Source organism: Canis lupus, chromosome 1, assembly GCF_011100685.1.
Source record: "Canis lupus familiaris isolate Mischka breed German Shepherd chromosome 1, alternate assembly UU_Cfam_GSD_1.0, whole genome shotgun sequence".
Lineage (NCBI taxonomy): Eukaryota > Metazoa > Chordata > Mammalia > Carnivora > Canidae > Canis > Canis lupus.
The window spans coordinates 14,031,928-14,051,187 of NC_049222.1; the positions used below are offsets into that span (position 1 = coordinate 14,031,928).

At 41.2% G+C, this 19,260-nt stretch overlaps 1 long non-coding RNA gene across 1 annotated transcript in view; it reads left to right on the forward strand.

Moving 5' to 3' along the window:
- Positions 1-13,939: 13,939 nt before the first annotated feature.
- The window catches only part of LOC119870707, a 33,122-nt gene continuing 27,801 nt past the window's right edge, over positions 13,940-19,260 (forward strand). The window contains exons 1-2 of the long non-coding RNA XR_005353404.1: positions 13,940-14,534; positions 15,694-15,924. This is a non-coding gene — a long non-coding RNA (uncharacterized LOC119870707). The remainder of the gene's footprint in view (positions 14,535-15,693; positions 15,925-19,260) is intronic.

Consider the following 19,260-nt stretch of genomic DNA (forward strand, 5'->3'; position numbering starts at 1 on the left):
ATTTGAAAGTTTCAGACATCGTGACACTCACCCGTCAATATTTCAGCAACCATCTACCACCAAGGACATCCATCCTCCAATGCCACGACACAGTTAGGGCACTAAGGAAAACTAACATTAATTTAATAATATCTGATGTACAGTCATATTCAAGTACTACAAGAGTCCTTTATAAAATGTTTTTTGGGGTTGCCTGGGTGGCTCAGTTGGTTGAGCAGCCAACTCTTGGTTTCAGCTCAGGCCATGATCTCAGGGTCATGAGATCGAGCCCAAGTCGGGCTCCCTGCTCAGTAGGGAGCCTGCTTCTCCCTCTCCCTCTGCCCTTCCCCCTGCTTATGCCGTCTCACTGTCTTTAATATAAGTAAATAAATCTTTAAATATATATTTATATAAAATGTCTTTTATCGCTTTAAGAAATGTCATCATACAGCTGTGGCTCATACACTGTTGTCATGCCTCTTGTAGTCTAAAAAAATTTTAACTTAGAATAGTTCCTGTGGCTTTTTGTTTTGTCTTGTGTGTCTGTTTTATGCTATTTGAATTTTTTTTTTTAAATTTACCCCAGTTGTCTTGTAGAATCTCCCACATCCTAGATTTGTCTGACCATTCTCTGATGACTAGATTCAAGTTGAACATTTTGGGCCACAAGTGATGGATCTGTGTCCTTACTGCATCACATCAGGCCAGGGAACGTTTGGCTGTCCTAGTGCTAAGTTTGACCACTCGGTAGCCAACTTCTTTTTAAAATGTAAAATTAAACCACACCATGTACAAATCTGTGTTTTCTAATTGACTCTGTGCAATGAAAGCCTAGTATATCTTTCAAAACAATCTTCACGAACAACAGCTTTTGTGATTTTTAAAAAAAAATTCGACTGTAAGTAACAAGGCTTCTCCATTACTGTGAAGGGGGTGTTTGAAAAGCCTGTGAACTAATATTGGTTATCTTTCACAGAATCTGGAATTTCTTCTACCAAGACCAAAACCAAACCAGACAAAACCAGCACCTTGCAAACAGAAAACCCCATCTTCACAAGTGGAGTTTTCAAGCCAGATTCCAAAAGGAGATAGATTGCTAAGGACAGGAGGCAGTGGGGTTGCAAATGTGGCCTCTGTCCTTGGGCCAAAGGGTCATGGGCCACCTCGCCCAGGCTCACCTCACTCACCTGATGGAGTCCTATATTCACTGCCAATCAAGCCCAGCCAGGACTGCTTTGTCCTCTTTGTAGTAGGAGGAATGGGAGGGTGGGGGAGGAAAAGGAGATTTTTTCTTTTTAAAGATTTCTTTATTCATGAGAGACAGAGAGAGAGAGAGGCAGAGACACAGGCAGAGGGAGAAGCAGGCTCCCTGTGGGGAGCTCGATGTGGGACTCGATCCCAGGACCCCAGGATCATTCCCTGAGCCAAAGGCAGATGCTCAACTACTGAGCCACCCAGGTGCTCCAGATTTTTTCAATGCACTCGGAAATGGCTAGAATCCTTGTTGACATGTTAAACTTAAAGAACCATTTTCAGGAAGAGATGTTATTAGTCTGAGTAAGTCTGAGTGAGTGTGTCTTATGATTTTGAGCTTGATCAGAGCTTTTTACAGAGGAGATGTTTCCTGTGTGAGCAGCCATTTCCAGAGTCCCGGCATCTTTTCCTAAATGCAGACCTAGTTCTGTCAAACTTGATGGATATTGCAGTCCACACAGCTTCTTATCACCACTTTTCATTTGGGGGGAGATGCTCTGCTGATAAGAACATGGGCTGAACATTCAATCGATAATAGTGACATAAATATTCTCTAGTTGTATAAATAAAACTGCTTTTACTGAACTATATTTTCAGCTTCTGGCAGCAGCAACTTTAGCAAATACCCTTTTGGGAAAACCCACAATAAATATTAAATTGGAAAAGACTTTCGTGAACTGAAGTCTCACTCCATGAAGTCACAGGAGCCAGATCTTATTTAAAATCAGTTTTCAGCTGCCGTTTCTTGGTTACAAGAATGAATTGTCTTGCTAATTGAACTTGAGATTCACCTTTTAATTATGAAGCAAATTGCAGAGCCAAAGGACAGGCAGGTAAAAGTGAGATGATGGGCAGTCATGTTGAAACTAAGACATCCTGCTTCTCCCTCTGCCTGTGTCTCTGCCTCTGTGTGTGTGTGTGTGTGTGTCTGATGAATGGATTAAAAATCTTTAAAAACAAAGAATTTTAAGAAATAAAATATTTAACCCCCCCCCGCCAAAAAGACATCCTTCGTTCCGTTATTTGTGGGCACAAGAGCTTCGCGTCCTTTGTAAATCCCCAGCAGTGTCTGAGAACATAAAAGTCTCAAAGCATCTCAGCGTAGAGGAAAGGAAAGAGGGAGAGGGCGAAAGATTCTTCTTTTACTGGATTTCCCTTTATTGTCTTATATTACATGAGAAAACAGTCTTTCTGTGACAAATAAATTCAAGAAGCTTGTGTTGAGGGATGCTGAATGGAGTGGTGGCAGATAGCTATATAATTGAAATCGTCTCACTTTGTACTACCTTCGGAGGGGCTTGTGTATTGGCTTCAGATTTATTGAGACAGATTATACTCCTGGGTGTAAATCACTTTGTAAAAGTAAATCAGGCAGTTTCCATAATTCCCTTCGGCCTCTGGGGTACAGTTTAATACACTAAGCCATAATTTACTATTAAGGGGGACCCTTGGGGTGACTTTTCCTAGGGAATCGGCTTCTCATTGGGAGACTCATTCATTATGTTACAATAAATAAGCCTCCCCACCTCCTCTCTGCCCTTGTCATCTCTTGTTTATATATCCAAAGGGGGAATGTGTGGGCTCTAGGTTTGGAAGGCAGAAAGTCGGGTCTTGTGTTTCTGGTGCAAGGAGATGTTATCTATTCTCCGGAACAGGAGGAGACACCACAGGAAGATGCCATCTCTCTCAGCCCCGGATCCAGCAGGATTTGCCCCCCTTAATCACCCCGGGCCTGGGCTCTATTTGACAGTTTGAAGAGAGGCCAGCCTGGGACCCCGGCACTCAGCTTCATTATGAAGCTTTGAGTATCAAACACTGTCTCCATAAGACATTTCTCTAAAACTGTTTCTCTGATTCATCTGATTTGCATTTTTGTTTGAAATGGGGTGTGACTGTGTTTTCAATGTTTTAAGTCCTATTTCTGATTTACAAAAATAATAACCGAGTGGCCACTTATTCCTCAGTTGTTAAAATGAAGAAGTAGAATCTGGTGGGGTGGGGAGGAGCGTGGAGCTGGGGATGCTAATCGTTCAGTATTTATAAAATTGGGCATTGAAATTAAGAAGATCCATTTAAGAAGAGGTGGCTTGAGTTTATTTAAAATGTAATTACTTTTGGCCTCTGTGATTTTGTTCCTCTTTCCCAGACGAAGACAAGAATTCCGCAAACAATGCAGGTCAGTGGAACCTAATATGCAAGAGAGGATTCGGGTGGTTGCAGGTGAAATTAAATTGCGTGCATGGGCAGGCTGCATTATAAGCAATCTCCAAGCTTCTTTCTCGCATTTGTGGTTTCTGGTTTCCTTCTGCTGTAGTGGTACAACTCTGCTCCATCCAAAGCCAGCGGTTCACTGGTTCACTTGCTGCTCTGATGACCAGTCTCCTAATACCTCTATAATCCTTCTTTCACACCTACATTTTTTCTATTTACTATGAAGTCAACAGGATTTAGACAGCCTTTCTTCTGCACCTCTTTGTCTCTTCTCACGGCTCTACTGTTTTCCTTTCCAATTTAATTTCTGCTTTCTAGCAGTTTCTCATTATGTAATTCAGAGACCAAGGGTGAAGAAGACTACTCAGGATTGTACATTCATGTTCCCCATGAGATCAAGGGTCACAGTTTTATTGAAAAGTCCTAGGGAACACTTCCCTAAGCAACCGTAAGGGGGGGTGGGTAGGTTTGCAAGAGCTCTAAATTGTCCTGAGTTGTTTTAGAAAATTGGTCTTAGTTATAATGGAGATGTTCAAGAAGTAGCAAAAGGTCCAGAAAGTGAAGCTCCAAAGGTCCAAAATCAAGCTCTGATTTGTGAATTTGTTAAAATTATCCCTACACCCAGCGGTACCCTGGAGACCTTGCTCCACCCTGTCACCTTTCAGGAGCTGAGAGAGCCTGGGACCAGCTGTGGACAGGACAACCTGAATGGAGCTCTCCTCTTCCAGAGATTGGGGTCCTCTGTTAGAGTCCTGCAAAAGGAGTTAGAGACCCAGGTAAACAAAAAGATGCCCACTCCTCAAGAACATTCTCTGGAGAGACTGATCGGAGACAGAAGTGGCATCAGCCACTCATCCACCAAGATGAGAAGAAATCCAGGAGACCAGGAAACCAACACACCCACAGTGGTAGCCATTTAGAAATATCACTTGCAGGTTTATGAGGAGTAGGGTGCGCATATGTATTGAATTTGTACATATATATATATATATACATAAAAATGTATGTTTATATGTCCACACACACATATACACATGTATATTCTAACTTTGGCAGTGAGGCCTTCAAACCTGAAAGTAGGACTCTGGCATCACATCGAGGGCTCCTGGCAAGTGGCCCCTGTGTGTGTTCTAGCTTCTCTATGTCCAGTGTGAACCTGCTGGCCACAGACTACTTATGCAGGTCTCAAGTTATACTCTGTTGACTCTCAGCTCCATAGCTCACTAGCCTCAGTTTCTTCATCCATACAATGGGCAGAATGTGAGTTATTTTAGGTAGACCACATTATTAGCAACCTCATCAAATAAGAAAATACGTGTAATAGACTTAACACCTAGAAAACATTCAACCAGTTGCTAGTTATTATTACTTTTTATTAGGTTCCCTTCTTAGCCTTTGCCTGTTGCTAACAATAGAACTGTAAGTGGGGATCTTCTGTAAAAAATACAGAGGCTCCGTGACCCAGGATTTTTTTTCTTCTACATCCTTTATTATTTTTTTTAAGATTTTTAGTTTTATTTATTTATTCATGAGAGACACAGAGAGAGAGAGGCAGAGACATAGGCAGAGGGAGAAGCAGGCTCCATGCAAGGAGTCCCGGGACTCTGGGATCATGCCCTGAGCCAAAGGCAGAGCCTTAACTGCTGAGCCACCCAAGCATCCCTACATCCTTTATTCTTAGTCAAATGCAACAGTACATGGAAATTTAACTAAACATGAGTTATTAAATGACCAAACACCAGGGCAAACTTTTGGAAAGTCATAAAACTTTTACCAGCCAAAAATAAAAACGTCCTTAAGACTTGTGATGGTTTGGCAATTCCTGAGAAAAAGATCACAATTTTAAAGTAGGTTACCACAGTGTAAATGTCAGATAATCAATGTATATATTTTAGATATAAAAAGGTAAAGTAAGAAGTGAAAAATAGCTCGATTAATATCGTAAAGTTTTTCTTTTAAAAAAGTCAGTTGGCTCTGAAAAATGTCCAGGTTGGTTGTCCTGAATGCCAAGAATTTTCAAGAGATTCATAAGATACAGATTCAGGGCTGCAGGAACAGGCTCTCTGCAGGCTGATTGAAGGAGCTGTGGGGGGCTGAGCGCTGTGCATTTGTAACATGTCATCAAGGCGAAACTTTTCACTGAGATGGTGGAAAGTATATTTACATGGTATGTTCACTCTCCGTCCTCAAAACTCCCAGAAGTTAGGGACTTGGAGATTTGTTCATGATGCTCCAGACATGGCTGCATGATTTCTGCAACTCTTTTGCCCTATGTGCCAGACTTTTTCATTAAAATGATATTTTTCTGGGGGTGCTTGGGTGGCTCAGTCAGTTGAGCATCTGACTCTTGGTTTTGGCTCAGATCATGATCTCAAGGTCATGAGGGATTGAGCCCCAAGTCTAGCTCCGTGCTCAGCGAAAAGTCTCCTTGGGATTCTCTCCCCCTCTGCCCCTCCCATACTCATTCTCTCTCAAATAAATAAATTAATTAAATATTTTTAAAAATTATATTTTTCTGATTTAAAAAGTTAAATGAGAGGCACCTGGATGGCTCAGTTGGCTAAGGGTCTGACTCTTGATTTCAGCTCCGGTCATGATCTCAGGGTTGTAAGATTGAGACCCAAGTTGGGCTCCCCACTGGGCATGAAGCCTGCTTGGGATTCTCTCTCTCTCCCTCTCCCTCTGCGCCCCCCACCTCCTTTCTCTTAAAAAAAAAGAAAAAAGAAAGAAAGGTGAAAATAAGGGAAGTACAAATAAGTGCAAGGAAATTATTATAAAGTCATTCACAACCCAGAAATACCACTGTCATTATTTTAATGTTTTTAAAATTCTCTTTATTTATTTGTTTGTTTGTTTATTTTAGAGAGGGAAAAGGGGAGGGGCAGAGGGAGAAAGAATCTTAAGCAGACTCCACACCCAGCACCAACCTGAACCGAAATCACAAGTTGGTCACTTAACTGACTGAGCCACCCAGGTAACCCTAAAATTCTTTTTAAAACAGATATGTATAGTATGTATATACACACACACACAAATATATGATTATACATATTTTACTTTTAAAAAATGGAAATATGCTATGTGCACTATAGCCTGCTTGTATTTACTTAATAGTATATTATGAATTTTTGCCTCTAATTAGATACTTTTAATACCTTTTCATGGCTATACATTATTCTATCATATGAGAAGTTCATCATTTATTTAACCATGCCAGCTTTTTCCTATTTTAAACAATACCATGTTGTGTGTCCTTATGTCCATCTTCGTTCTTGCACTTTCTGGCTTTTTGATTTCTTTCTGCATGCTGTGGGTTGACACACTTTCCTGGCAGAGAGCCAAATATATGGTTGCTCTCACCAACAAGTGACTCCAGGTTAAGAATGATCTCAGGAATCGCCACACACTGATTTTACAGGTAAACTTAAGGCCTAGAGAAGTTAAAAAAAAAATTGCAAAAAGTGTCCTACCTAATGAATGCAAAGCACAGACTAGAACCTGGGATGTGAGGATCCCCTTTGATGCATTTTCTAACCTGCTGAATCCCCCAAAGTACCCTGAAAAGTGAGGCTTTCAGTATCACACAAAGGAAGAAGATATGTACACACACACATAAATACATTTATACACTTGCACACACATACACATATATATTTTGAGGCAGAATTAAATATAATTTACAATTACTTCATTAATTACTTTAAAAACATCAGTTCTTGGGGCACCTGGGTGGCTCAGTCAGTTATAAGCATCTGCCTTCAGCTCAGGTCATGATCCTGGGGTCCTGGGACCCCCATGTCAGGCGCCCTGCTCATCTGGGAGTCTGCTTCTCCCTCTCCCTCTATGCCTCCCCTCTGCCTGTGCTCGCTCTCTCGCTCTCTCAAATATATAAATAAAATATTTTAAAAAATCAGTTCTTACCACAACATGATAGCATAAAATAAGTTTAGCATTCATGTCCCTGAAAAATTTTCCAGATAAGACGGACGTACAGGCAGGACAGACCCCGTCAGCCTCCAGAGCCCCGGGTGTCCCAGTACTGAGTAGGTGGGAAGCATCCCTGAGGGTTGGAAACAGAGCCCAGGCTCAGGCCTCTCTCTGACTTCCCTCCTGCCCTCTCATCAGCTCCTGGGAAGATGCTACAACCAAAGTTCGTCCAAAAGCCAGGGAAGCAGTGATGCAGCCAAACCTTGGTGACTTTGCGCAAGTCTTGGTGCCTTTAATATTGCTGTCCTAGGTTCACAGACTGGAGCAATCAAAGAAATATTCATTGAAGCCCAAGATGACAACCCCCCAAAATAGCAGTGCTGCCGGTGTTTGAGGCACGCTGATCTCAGGGACCCGCTGACAACCCTCGGCAGGTCTTCAGCAGCAAGCGTGGTATTTAAGAGCAAGAGCCTCGTTAGCTGGGGTTCCATCTGGGGGTGCACAGCTTCTTCCTCTCAGTCTGAGCAGCCCCATTTCTATGTCAGGGGTAGGGGTGTGGGGGCTGGATTTTCCAAATAATCCCAGAGGCGACTTGGGTTCGTATTGCCCTTTGGCTCAGCCGCAAGCGTAGCACCAACATGACTTCAGCAGGGTGGACATGCCCGGTGACATCATTTATCAGTGTCAGCAGAGACTTCAGCTGGTGTTTGGTGGTGTCACTGCATCAGGAACATAAACCAGTCCTTTTCCGACTTGGGGTTGACAGCTCGTGGAAGTCTGAATTGCTTTTAGATCTGTGCAGTTATTGCAAGCCTGGTATTTTTCAAATACCTAATAATACAGTAGTATTTTACATAATTGCCTTCCCTAACATTCGTAGAAAACTATAAATAGTTCTCTTAATATGCACAGAAGTGCTTCTATTCCAGATGTTCCCATGGTGAAGGGACTTGAGCTATAATTTCCACCTATTTCAGGAGCACTGACACCCGGAAACTTGACAAGCACATTCTTTTCTTTTGCATCCTGTGGATTCCCAGAGCCACAGCCTCCAAGCCAGTTCAGGCCGAGCTGATCCCCCTCTGCTGCCGGCCCACGAGGGTGCCCACAGCCACTCCTGGGTCTTTTTACCTCCGTCTGAAATAAACGTGGAGCCAAACCTTTCTGGGGTGCTCTAACCTCTGCTCCAATGAGAGAGGTTTCGTGGTTGTTTGCTCGCTCTTTCTCTTTCTTTCTTTCTTTCTTTCTTTCTTTCTTTCTTTCTTTCTTTCTTTCTTCTTTCTTTCTTCTTTTTTAAAGATTTAATTTCTTTATTCATGAGAGGCACACAGAGAGAGGCAGAGATATAGGCAGAGGGAGAAGCAGGCTCTCTGCAGGGAGCCCAATGCAAGACTCAATACCAGGACCCCAGGATCACAACCTTAGCCAAAGGCAGATGCTCAACCACTGAGCCACCAAGGTGCCTCTCCTTTCTTGTTTTTAAAGACTACTGCTGGTGGGTTGAGCAAAGACTTCCCTGTGTTACTTTTTGGGGTTCCCCTTTCTGGATTTCTGGGTTTTTGTGCCTCATACAAAACCACAGATGTGTGAATCTAGCAAACAGTCTCTGTCCATAGTCTGCATTAGAAATTTGACCACTAATATGTTGGGCTTTCTTTAGGCTGAACTAAAATTCACAGTACTATTTCAGTAGTCTGATTGTCTCCTGGAATCAGGGTGCATTTTCATCATTTGGCCCTACCTTGTCCCTCTGAGCGCCTTGTAATGCATCTTCCAAGGCCCTGTGGACCTGATTGTTCCCTGCCTCGAGCCTGGGGTTGCAGAGAGTCTCAACCCCAGGGCGGGGAGACATTGAGGGGGTGACTGGAGTCTCCAGGCCTCATCCATAAACTTTATAGGATGGGCAGAGGGACTACTTCCTAACCTCCTGCACAGTGTTAGAAACTCTGTCAGGTGGATCAGGACCAGGAAGATTCCCACGGCGGTTGGGGATCTGGGGGTGCATTTTCATTAATCCAGCTCTTGGCACCCTTCCCTGGAAGTCTTTGGCCCCCACAGCCGTGGACACTCCAGAGTTGGGGTAATGCAGATGGATTCCCAAATCCCCAACCTGCCTGGGCATCTGCCTGCTAATGACCTGCCTGAGAAAGGACCAGCTCTCTTTTGGCAGCTTCCCCCCTCCTCCCTACAGAAGAAAAGCACACTTCGCATGTGCGCCTTAGACTGTAGAAACTAGAGTGCCACATCAAGCCAAGGGCAATCTGGCATATTCGTGTTTCATCAGGCATCCTAAATGTGCTGTCTCTGCATATTTCTGCTAAAGAGAAAAGTACAGCTGCCGAGCTGGGAGTCTTAGTCCAGATTAAGTGTTTGGACTATTTTAAGGATATCTCTTCTTTTATCCCCTAACTATTGGCATAGTACTTGCCTTTGGACAGAAAGTGAGAAGGAAAATAGGCAGTGGGAACAGGGCCTTACACTTTCTTTCCATTGTTCTCTGTGAAGTGAGAACCCAGAGACACATCTGAACACATCCACTTGAATTGAGGAAAGAAGGCAGATTCTTTCTAGCAGAAAGCTGAAGTCTAATTTGGCTGATTGATTGGACAATGAGGACTGACTTTGTCAATTCATTTATATGACAGCTATCTTTTGTAAATTAAATGAGCCAAATGGTTGCTCTCGCGTCCTGAATAAATAGCTTTAAAGCCCTTGATGAGGTAAGAGCATTTTATCAAAAATACTCTTCGGTAAAGGCATAGCAAAATTAACAGTATTTAGATTTTTAAAAATCTTCCTGGTAATACTAGGTGAAAGAAAATTCCTAAGTGAAAGAATTATGGGTATAATTAATCATCATTTACTAAGTCTCTTAGTAGAACCTATTCGGTTATATTTTCCCAAAACTGAGAAACTAAATGACTCCAATGATGGAATAACAATTTTTTTTGTAGATCAGATCCTTCCTTCCTTCCTTCCTTTCTTCCTTCCTTCCTTCCTTCCTTCCTTCCTTCCTTCCTTCCTTCCTTCCTTCCTTCCTTTCTTTTTGGCTTTTAATAAAATTGGAGGAGGACCTAATTGAGTTGTCAAGTGATAGATTAATAAAAGTAATTTTTGAAGATGGATTAGTATGTGATTTTTGAAATATCCTTTGGAAGGAGTTCAAGAACAGAGTGCCAGTGCTGTAACAAAATGCCTGCTATTTATTTATCAGAGAGTTGTAGGACTTACATCTGTAAAGATGAAAACCGGGAATAGGATTGAAGCCAAGGGCTTGCTTGCTCCGGCAATCAGTAACGTTCACCTATGGATGAATCCATCTCTTTAAGGGGTGGGGGGGGGGGGGGCATTTCCAGGAACATTTTACTTTTATGTGTAATAATTATATATCAACATTTGAAATGTATTTATGGTGTTTTGATCGATTGTGAACTAATAATAGTTGTAGCCATAACTCAATCCAGATAGGAAGGACTCTTTGGTGACTTATCGTCACTAGAAATTTCAAGAGTTTAAGATTCCAGTTGATATGCCTAGTCTGTGTCAGAGAGGCACGACAGGGTGATCAGTACTGCCTCGGAGCGTACACCTGTTACGTGGGGGTAAAAGTCTGTAGGAGAAGCAGAATGGAAATGTGGATTCAAGGAGAAAACGGGATCGTACAGATGTTCTAAGAGTTAAACGAGTGATTCACATCCTTTTCAAATGAATGATGGAGGTTTTCGACTCTTCTGTATTTACTCTTCATCGTGTACATTTAAAAGAGCGCTGTAACCATCTGTTTTTTCAAATGCCAGTGTTTACAACACACTGGAAAAGCACATCTTTTGTGATTGGTGTAACTTATGATGGAAATTTTGAACATCAACTGAAAAATACGTGAGAGGGAATCTAGTTCTGTTAGGTTTGAATTATTCCATAAGCTTACAGGAGAAAAAATTGAAATTCATGGCTCCAGGAGGCCCAGGTTTCTTGATATAAGACAACAGTTTTTCTCTCTCCTCCCCCTGAGCTTCTGTTAATAAGCAGCCTGCCTCTGGGGGCCACGTGGGACCAATGTCCCCTTGCCTGCTGAGTGTTTTAAAGTTTGAGCAATCTTTGGACTCCTTTTAAAAGGAAATATCCTGAGGATCTCTATTGTTGGCTTATATAATTTCTAAAGTAATGTTACTTATAAATATAGAACTCCATTGTGACTCCATAGCCCTCATACACTGATTCATGAAAACTAATTTACAATTCAAAAATAAACCACAAAACCAACAAAACTGAACTTTTAGTTAACAAAACTGTTGGTATTGCTTGCTAAAGCAGACTTGCTATTCTCCATGGGAAAATAAAGCTGATTGCTGTGGCAGTGGTTTGTTTCCTTGTTCTGCTTTCATTGTGACAAACCACGTTCCCGGGGACTCACTGATTGCCTCGCCTTTTCTCTGTTCAACTACTGTGAAACCTTTATGGATAGTCTCCCAGGTAGTGTCCCAGGTAATGTCACCAGATGGTGTCACTGGGCTTCACCTGGTGAGAACCCTCCTTGACAGATCCCACTTTTATATCAACAGCACACATCACTTGGAATAAGAAAATTCTGTTGGACTCAAGAGCCAAGCTTACTCATTTGGGCCTTAGGACTTTCTGATATGCAAAATGTCGGCTTCCTTCATTCTCGACTAGACCTTTTTTCACTTTTAAACAAGATTTTACTTTTCAAGTGCAGAACTTCCCAAAGACTCTCAATTGAACTCTCTGAACCTAAAGGGGATTAAACGGGAAGGAGCACTGAACAAGAAAACATGAGTTACAGCTTCAACACTGCACAGCTGGGCTGTGTGATCTTGGGTAACCCGCTATGCCCCTCTGAGCCTCAGTTCCCTGTTCTATCAAATCAGAGGATAGATTTCATGAAATCCAAGGAGCTAAGCTCCCATCACTCTGAAAGTAATAGGCAGTCTAATCCCAAAGGGTAAAATAATTAAAATGTTTACAGAGCTCTACAGCTTACAGAGCACCATATCCATTGGTTCCTATAACAATGCTATGAGGTATTACTAGCATTCCCATTTTATAGATGAGACTTTTGTAATACTGAGAAATGAAGTGACAACTAAAGGCACACAGTTACAGAGCTAAGAGGAGATCTGGGACCTTTCTGTCTGGGATGTTGGATTTCTGCATTTTCTCTCAACTTGTTGCCATTCGATCAGAAGAGAAATTTCTTTCTACTTCATATCCAGAAAATGCTCTTTGTCCTCATAACTAGTTGCCTGTTCACATGGCTGTGGATTGCACGCGTTCCGTGATTCATTCATTCACTAACTCTTATAGCCAGGATTTACTTACTGGCCATGTCAGGGCAGCATTATTCAAAGTGCTATGTGGGGATAGAAGAGAGCACATGAGCATCCGTTGTTCAGGGGCAGCTGGGGAAGAGGGCATACAGCATCTGGGTCTCTTCTTCCCTGATACAAAGGCAGGACTTAGAAGAGTGTATGGAGCATGGTGGATGGATGGATGGATGGATGGATGATGAATGAATGAATGAATGAATGAAACAAGGCATTCAACTCAGGCGTCATATAATAGTGACCAGCTTCTTCTAGGAGAGTTTCCCTTCTGATTCACCATCAAAGCTCGAGATTCTTCCTCCCCCAGTCCCTCTCATAGCCCTTAACACGTACTTGTTCTCCTTTAGTTTTAAATCTGTTGTCAAAGTCACATATACATAGAGTTAATAATCAAATCATTCCCAAAGGTTGGTAATAAATCATAGCAGTCCTTAACCCCTTCTTGCCCCTTCTTGCACACTAGTCTGATGCCTAGGGGCAACCACTTTGAACTCCCTCAGCTGTGGCCTCTGGCAATTGCCTTCAAGTTACCGTGTCATATGCATATATGGCTTGTCCTTGATTTATCCATTTTAGATGGTGTCTATTATCTGTTATGATGGATCACTGTTTTAAATTAAATCACATGATTAGGACTCTGTGGATATTACTAATTTGATTTCAAACACTCCATCAGTTCTGTCATCCATCTCTCTTTTATCTTGCCCTAGTGACCCACCATCTCAGGTATTCTGGGGAACCCCCCTTTCTCCATCCTGTTTCCCTGAATTTTCCCTCCTTCTGTTTCAGGTTGGCCCTGCTGCTCTTCTGTCTCTCTGAAATCTCTCCTCACATTCTTCTGGATCCCACTTCTGGGTCTTTCTTGCTTGACTCCTTCATCTTTCCAGAGCATAAAGTCCACTCACTTCCTGTGACAGCATAAATGGAGGGTAAAGATTCTGAGTCCTATTGCATGTCTGAAAATCTGTTTTTGCCTCACATCTGAGGTTACCACAGAGCCAAGTTCTAGATTGAATCCATTTTTCCCAGGATTTGGAAGGCACTGACCTCTCCCCTTTCCCCACCTCATCTTCAGCATCCAATGTTGAGAAACCTGATGCTAAGCTACTTTTTTCTTCTCCTTGGAGAACGTTTGGGAACATTCCTTTATCTCTGTTGTCGATAGCAACATGCCTTGGTATGAATCTTTTCCCTTTGTCGTACTGGTTATTCAGTCAGCTCTTTCAATCTGTGTCCTAGTTCTAGAAAATGCTCATTAATTTTTTCCTCTCCATTTTCTCTGTTCTCCCATTGTGAAACTCCTCTTAGTCAGATGTTGGACCTTTTGGAATAACCTTCCATGCTTCTTATCTTTTCTTTCATATTTTCCATCTGTTTAGCATTTGTGTTAATGTATTCAACATTACCTACCAAACCCCATGTTGAATGTTTTCATTTTGGCCATGTTCTGCGTTTTAAATTTCCAAGAGCTTCTTCTTAACCCCTAATTGTTATCATTTTATAGCACTTTACCCTTGTTATAAAGCTGCAGTGTTTTCTTGCTTCTAAAAATGTTATTTGGAGCTATTTTTAAATGTTCCCTCTTCTCTGATTAGTTCCATTTCCTCTGGTTTCATTTCTGTGGTTGTTTACTTGGGCCTTCTTCACATTAGAAATTCTCGTGTGTTTGAGGATCCTTTGTTGTCCAGTATTCAAAGCCCTAAAAGGGTGATTAGAAGCTCTAGAATTTCATGATGGTTCCTCAGAAGAAGCTAAGCCTGCCTGACACTTTGATCTTGATCTTCTAGCCTCGAGTGTGAGACAGTAAATATCTGTTGGGTAAGCCCCCCAATCTCTGGTACTTTGTTGTATCCTCCCTAAGAAACTAATACAATGACTGTACCTTATAATTTTAAATATATATACTCTGCTGCATCTGTGTTATATTAAATATATGCACTACAATATATTGCTTGGCACTAGAAGGGGGAGGTTTCACATGTACTCATTCTACCAGCTTGACCAGAAGTTTATGACATGATCTGATTTAGTAGTCTGTGCACTTATGATGCGCGCTTTGGGCTGAGGGGTTTTGCTTAATTCCTCCTTGTAACTACAATGCCAGCTCTCTAGAAAATGTTCAATAAATGTTTTGTTGATAAATAACTGAGGGATAAACAGACTGAGAATACATAATTAAATAGGTTAAGAAAGTGAGGGACTGACCAATAACATGTATGGTTATTCAGCAAAGGCTTCTAGAAAGAGGTAAAAACTACTAAACAATTGGGTCTGATACATATTTTGTTTTGTTTTCTAATGTAATTTTGTCTTCTAATGTAATACGGTAGTAAACAGTTTCTTGCCCAAAGATTTACCACATTAACAAGGCTATCCTTTCTCTCCCAAAATGGGCAGTCCTAGAGCAAGGCTTGTGTCATAATCCAGATCTTATGGATGACCTCACAGCTGACCTTTCTGTTTTTCTATGAACTCTTGTTTATGAATGCAGTAATGAATCCTTTCAACAGGTAGTTGTGAAGCAGTGAGTCACAGATGTTTGTTGAGCACAAACTATGTGCCAGGAATTATCTGGCCACAGGATTTGTTCATGAACAAGGGAGACAATTTCTCCCATTTCACGGGCTTTGAATAGAATAACAAATGATTGTGTTTAAAAGGCCCCAGTTGGGATCCCTGGGTGGCACAGAGGTTTGGCGTCTGCCTTTGGCCCAGGGCGCGATCCTGGAGACCTGGAATCGAATCCCACGTCGGGCTCCCGGTGCATGGAGCCTGCTTCTCCCTCTGCCTATGTCTCTGCCTCTCTCTCTCTCTCTCTCTCTGTGACTATCATAAATAAATAAAAAATATATATTTAAAAAAAAAAAAAGGCCCCAGTGACTAGATTATTTAACACATAAAGACCAAACCTCTGGGGAAGAACAGACTTATTCCCTAGGTGTGATCAGAAAGTATGATTTTTGACTTTTGTCTAAAGCTTACAGGCACTTGTAAAGGACAAATCCATGTGGAACAGAAAGCTCATGAACTTTGGAGTCTGAAAAACTCAGGATGAATGGAGGAGCTGACCCAATCCTGGGTCTTCTTGTCTGGGCCTCAGGGTGCTCACCTGTCAAAGGATAGGAGTGATCCTATTTCATGGATCATCAAGAGAATCTCATGAAGACCTTTACATGACCATTTTTCTGGGTCACAATTCTTAAACCAGGTATGGAAAAAGTCTCTTTACTAGATATTAGATTAGACTTCTTTAGGAAAGCTTATTGAGAGGTCTGAAAACTGGACTAGGTTTCTGAAAACACAGCCTGGAGAAATTATTTGTCTGCATGGCAAGCAGTTTCTCCTTAACCTGTGTCCAACCAGGCCTTCATCACAAATGTCACTGCTAGGGTTCTATGACCAAAAAGGAGAGCATCACAAAACTGTGCTCTCAGTGGCTAGGGACTTTGTGGTCTAGGCCCTGGGTCTTTCACTCAGATAGTCTAGTGCTCAGGGTCTTAAAATCACATGTAACAGTTTACTTTTGGTGCTTGGAATTTGTAAAGGTCCTACTTGGGTCTAGGGCAAGTTTTGTTTTGAGGTACAGCTAACTAGAAGGCTGACAATGGCATGGGTACTGGACACTCCAGCAGGCCTGTTACTTGTAATGCTCCTGACCTCTATCACCTATCTTCTCTTGCTCATTCAGCCCTGGCCTAAGCCTGGAGCAAAGACATTGAGAAAAGTGCCAGCAGGAACAAGAAGAGGGATACCCGGGATGGTGGTCATACCAGTGACAAGGTCATGCTTTATTAAAAAGCTTACACATTTTCTAGGATAGTCAGAGCTACCTGTTTTATTTTTCTGCCTGGTTCCAGGTATTTGGGAACAGATGACTAATATTTGCCAGGTTGTACAGACATGTGCATAAATATCTTTTCCCCTCCAGCCTTGGGCTTAAATATTAAAGATGACAACCCTTGTTATTGTTAGAAACTGCAAGTAAAAGAAAATTCTGATTGTGTGTACTCAAGCAAAATGACTTCATCAATTTCTCCTTGGCTTAAAAGGGAATTTGAAGTGAGAGTTCATGCTTTAGAAGACATTATGTAGATTTTTTTTCTTCCACATTGCACATCAAACTGACTTTTTATTCAACTGTGAATGATATTGGGATAATTAAGATAAGCCTCTGAAACATTTTATGAAGATGAACAGAAATTCCACTTACATAATTAAAAAGGAAATTTTCACTGTGTTTATTGTCAACGAATGTATTATTCAATCCTGTGTCATTACACGTAAATTATTGGCATGCATTATGTCTATATAGCACTTTCAATGCACCCATTTCCCAAAATACAGAGTAAATTGGTTCATTTAAACAGAACAAAACAAAAAACAAAAGCGGGCTTAATTGCAGGTATCGCTTTTAGGAATGATGTCCTTTTAGTTGCAACTTGTAAAATTAGAGGGTACTAGGCTTTTTTTTTTTTTTTTTTTCCTGCATCTTCAAAGGTTATTTAAGGTTTCAACTCTGATGAATCTGAGAACCTTACTATATCTGGGTGGCATGGGAAGGATTTGGGAGTTTGGGAGTTTGGGAGTGAGTGTTGAAAAAAAGGCAGCACAGAATGCAAGATAGAATTTGTCAAAAAAGACAGTAATACCAGTGTATAGGATGATAGTGCCTTAAGGCCTTCTGACTCAAATATAGACCAGTACATCTATGTCACTTAGAGGGTTATTAGCAAAGCAGACTCTCAAACCTATTGAATTAGAATCTGCATTTTAACAAAATTCCCACTACTTTGTGAGAAGCATTGCTTTACAGAATACTTAAGATCAATTCATTGAGGGGATGCCTGGGTGGCTCAGCAGTTGAGCATCTGCCTTCAGCAAAGGGCGTGATCCTGCAGACCAGGGATCCAGTCTCGCATTGAGTCCCTGCCTATGTCTCTGCCTCTCTCTCTGTCTCTCTTGAATAAATAAATAACATCTTTAAAAAATCAGTTAATTGAAATATTTTATTAGGAAAGGAATGGACTGGGGGTGCCTGGCTGGCTCAGTCTGCCAGGAGTATGTGACTCTTGATCTCGGGGTTGTGAGTTTGAGCCCCACATTAGATGTGGAGATGCCTTAAAAATAAAATGTTTTTTAAAATCACAGAAAACTTCCTAAAAAAAAAAGGAAGGGGCCGATCCAAGGTCACTAATTGGCAATATGACCACTCACTGTTGCTAATAATATGCTCTAATGATCTGTTTAATGTCTGCAGCACCTTTAAAAATCCTATTGTTATAATCCTTTGAAAATTTCTTTTTGTTAGGGGCATCTGGGTGGCTCAGTGGTTGAGCATCTGGCTTTGGCTCAGGTCATGATCCCGGGGTCCTGCGATAGAGTCCCGCATCAGGCTCCCTGCAGGGAGTCTGCTTCTCCCTCTGCCTATGTCTCTGCCTCTCTGTGTCTCTCATGAATAAATAAATAAAATATTTTCCTTTTTTTGAGGACGTTATTTATTTATTTGAGAAAAAGAATGAGCAGAGCAAGGTGCAGAAAGAGAGAGAGAGAGAGAGAGAGAGAGAGAGAGAGAAGCAGGCTCCCCTTAGAGCAGGGAGTCCGATGTGGGGCTCAATCCCAGGACCCTGAGATCATGACCTGAGCCTAAAGCAGATGCTTAACCAATTGAGCCACCAGGTGCCCCTCCTTTTAAAATTTCTTTTTTTTTTTTAAGATTTTATTTATTTATTCAAGAGAGACACACAGAGAGGCAGAAACATAGGCAGAGGGAGTAGCAGGCTCCTTTCAGGAAGCCTCATGTGAGACTCGATCCCGGAACTCTGGGATCACACCCTGAGCCAAAGGCAGATGCTCAACAGCTGAGCCACCCAGGAGTTCCCCCCCCCCCTTTTAAAATATCTATTACTATTTGTGTTTCTTTTTTTTCTTGGTTAATATTGCTATATTTTTCCCCAAAAAACAACTTTTGTTTTCGTTGATCTTCTCTAATATATATTTTCTGTTTCATTAATTTCTGTTTTTCCTTTTAGCATCTATCTTCTTTCTTTGGGCTTAGGTTGCTATTTTTTCTCATTGTTAAGTTGGCTCTTTGGTTTATTAAGTTTTAGATATTGCTCTTTTCTAATATAAACATCCAGGGCTATAAAACTGTTCTCTAAGTACCACTTTAGCTGCATTTGACACATTTTGATAGATAATGGTCAGTTACTATTTAGTTCTGGATATTTTATTTCAACTTTAATTTTATTTTTAGTATGTGAACAATTTTTAAGTGTTTTATGTATGTTTCCAAACCCATGGGGTTTTTAGTTATCTTTTTTTATTTCTAATTTCTGTTTAAGATTATGGTCTATATGTAAGTCCTTTAAAATATTTACAAATAGTTGTGTTAAAATTCCCCAAAGAGATGGTGAATTTAGCAATATCTCCCTTAGAACAATTGTGGGTTTTGTTTTATATATATTTGAGGTTCTGTTATTAGTTGCATTCAAATTTAAAATGGTTACAAATTACTAATAAATTAGACTTTTTACCATTCATTATA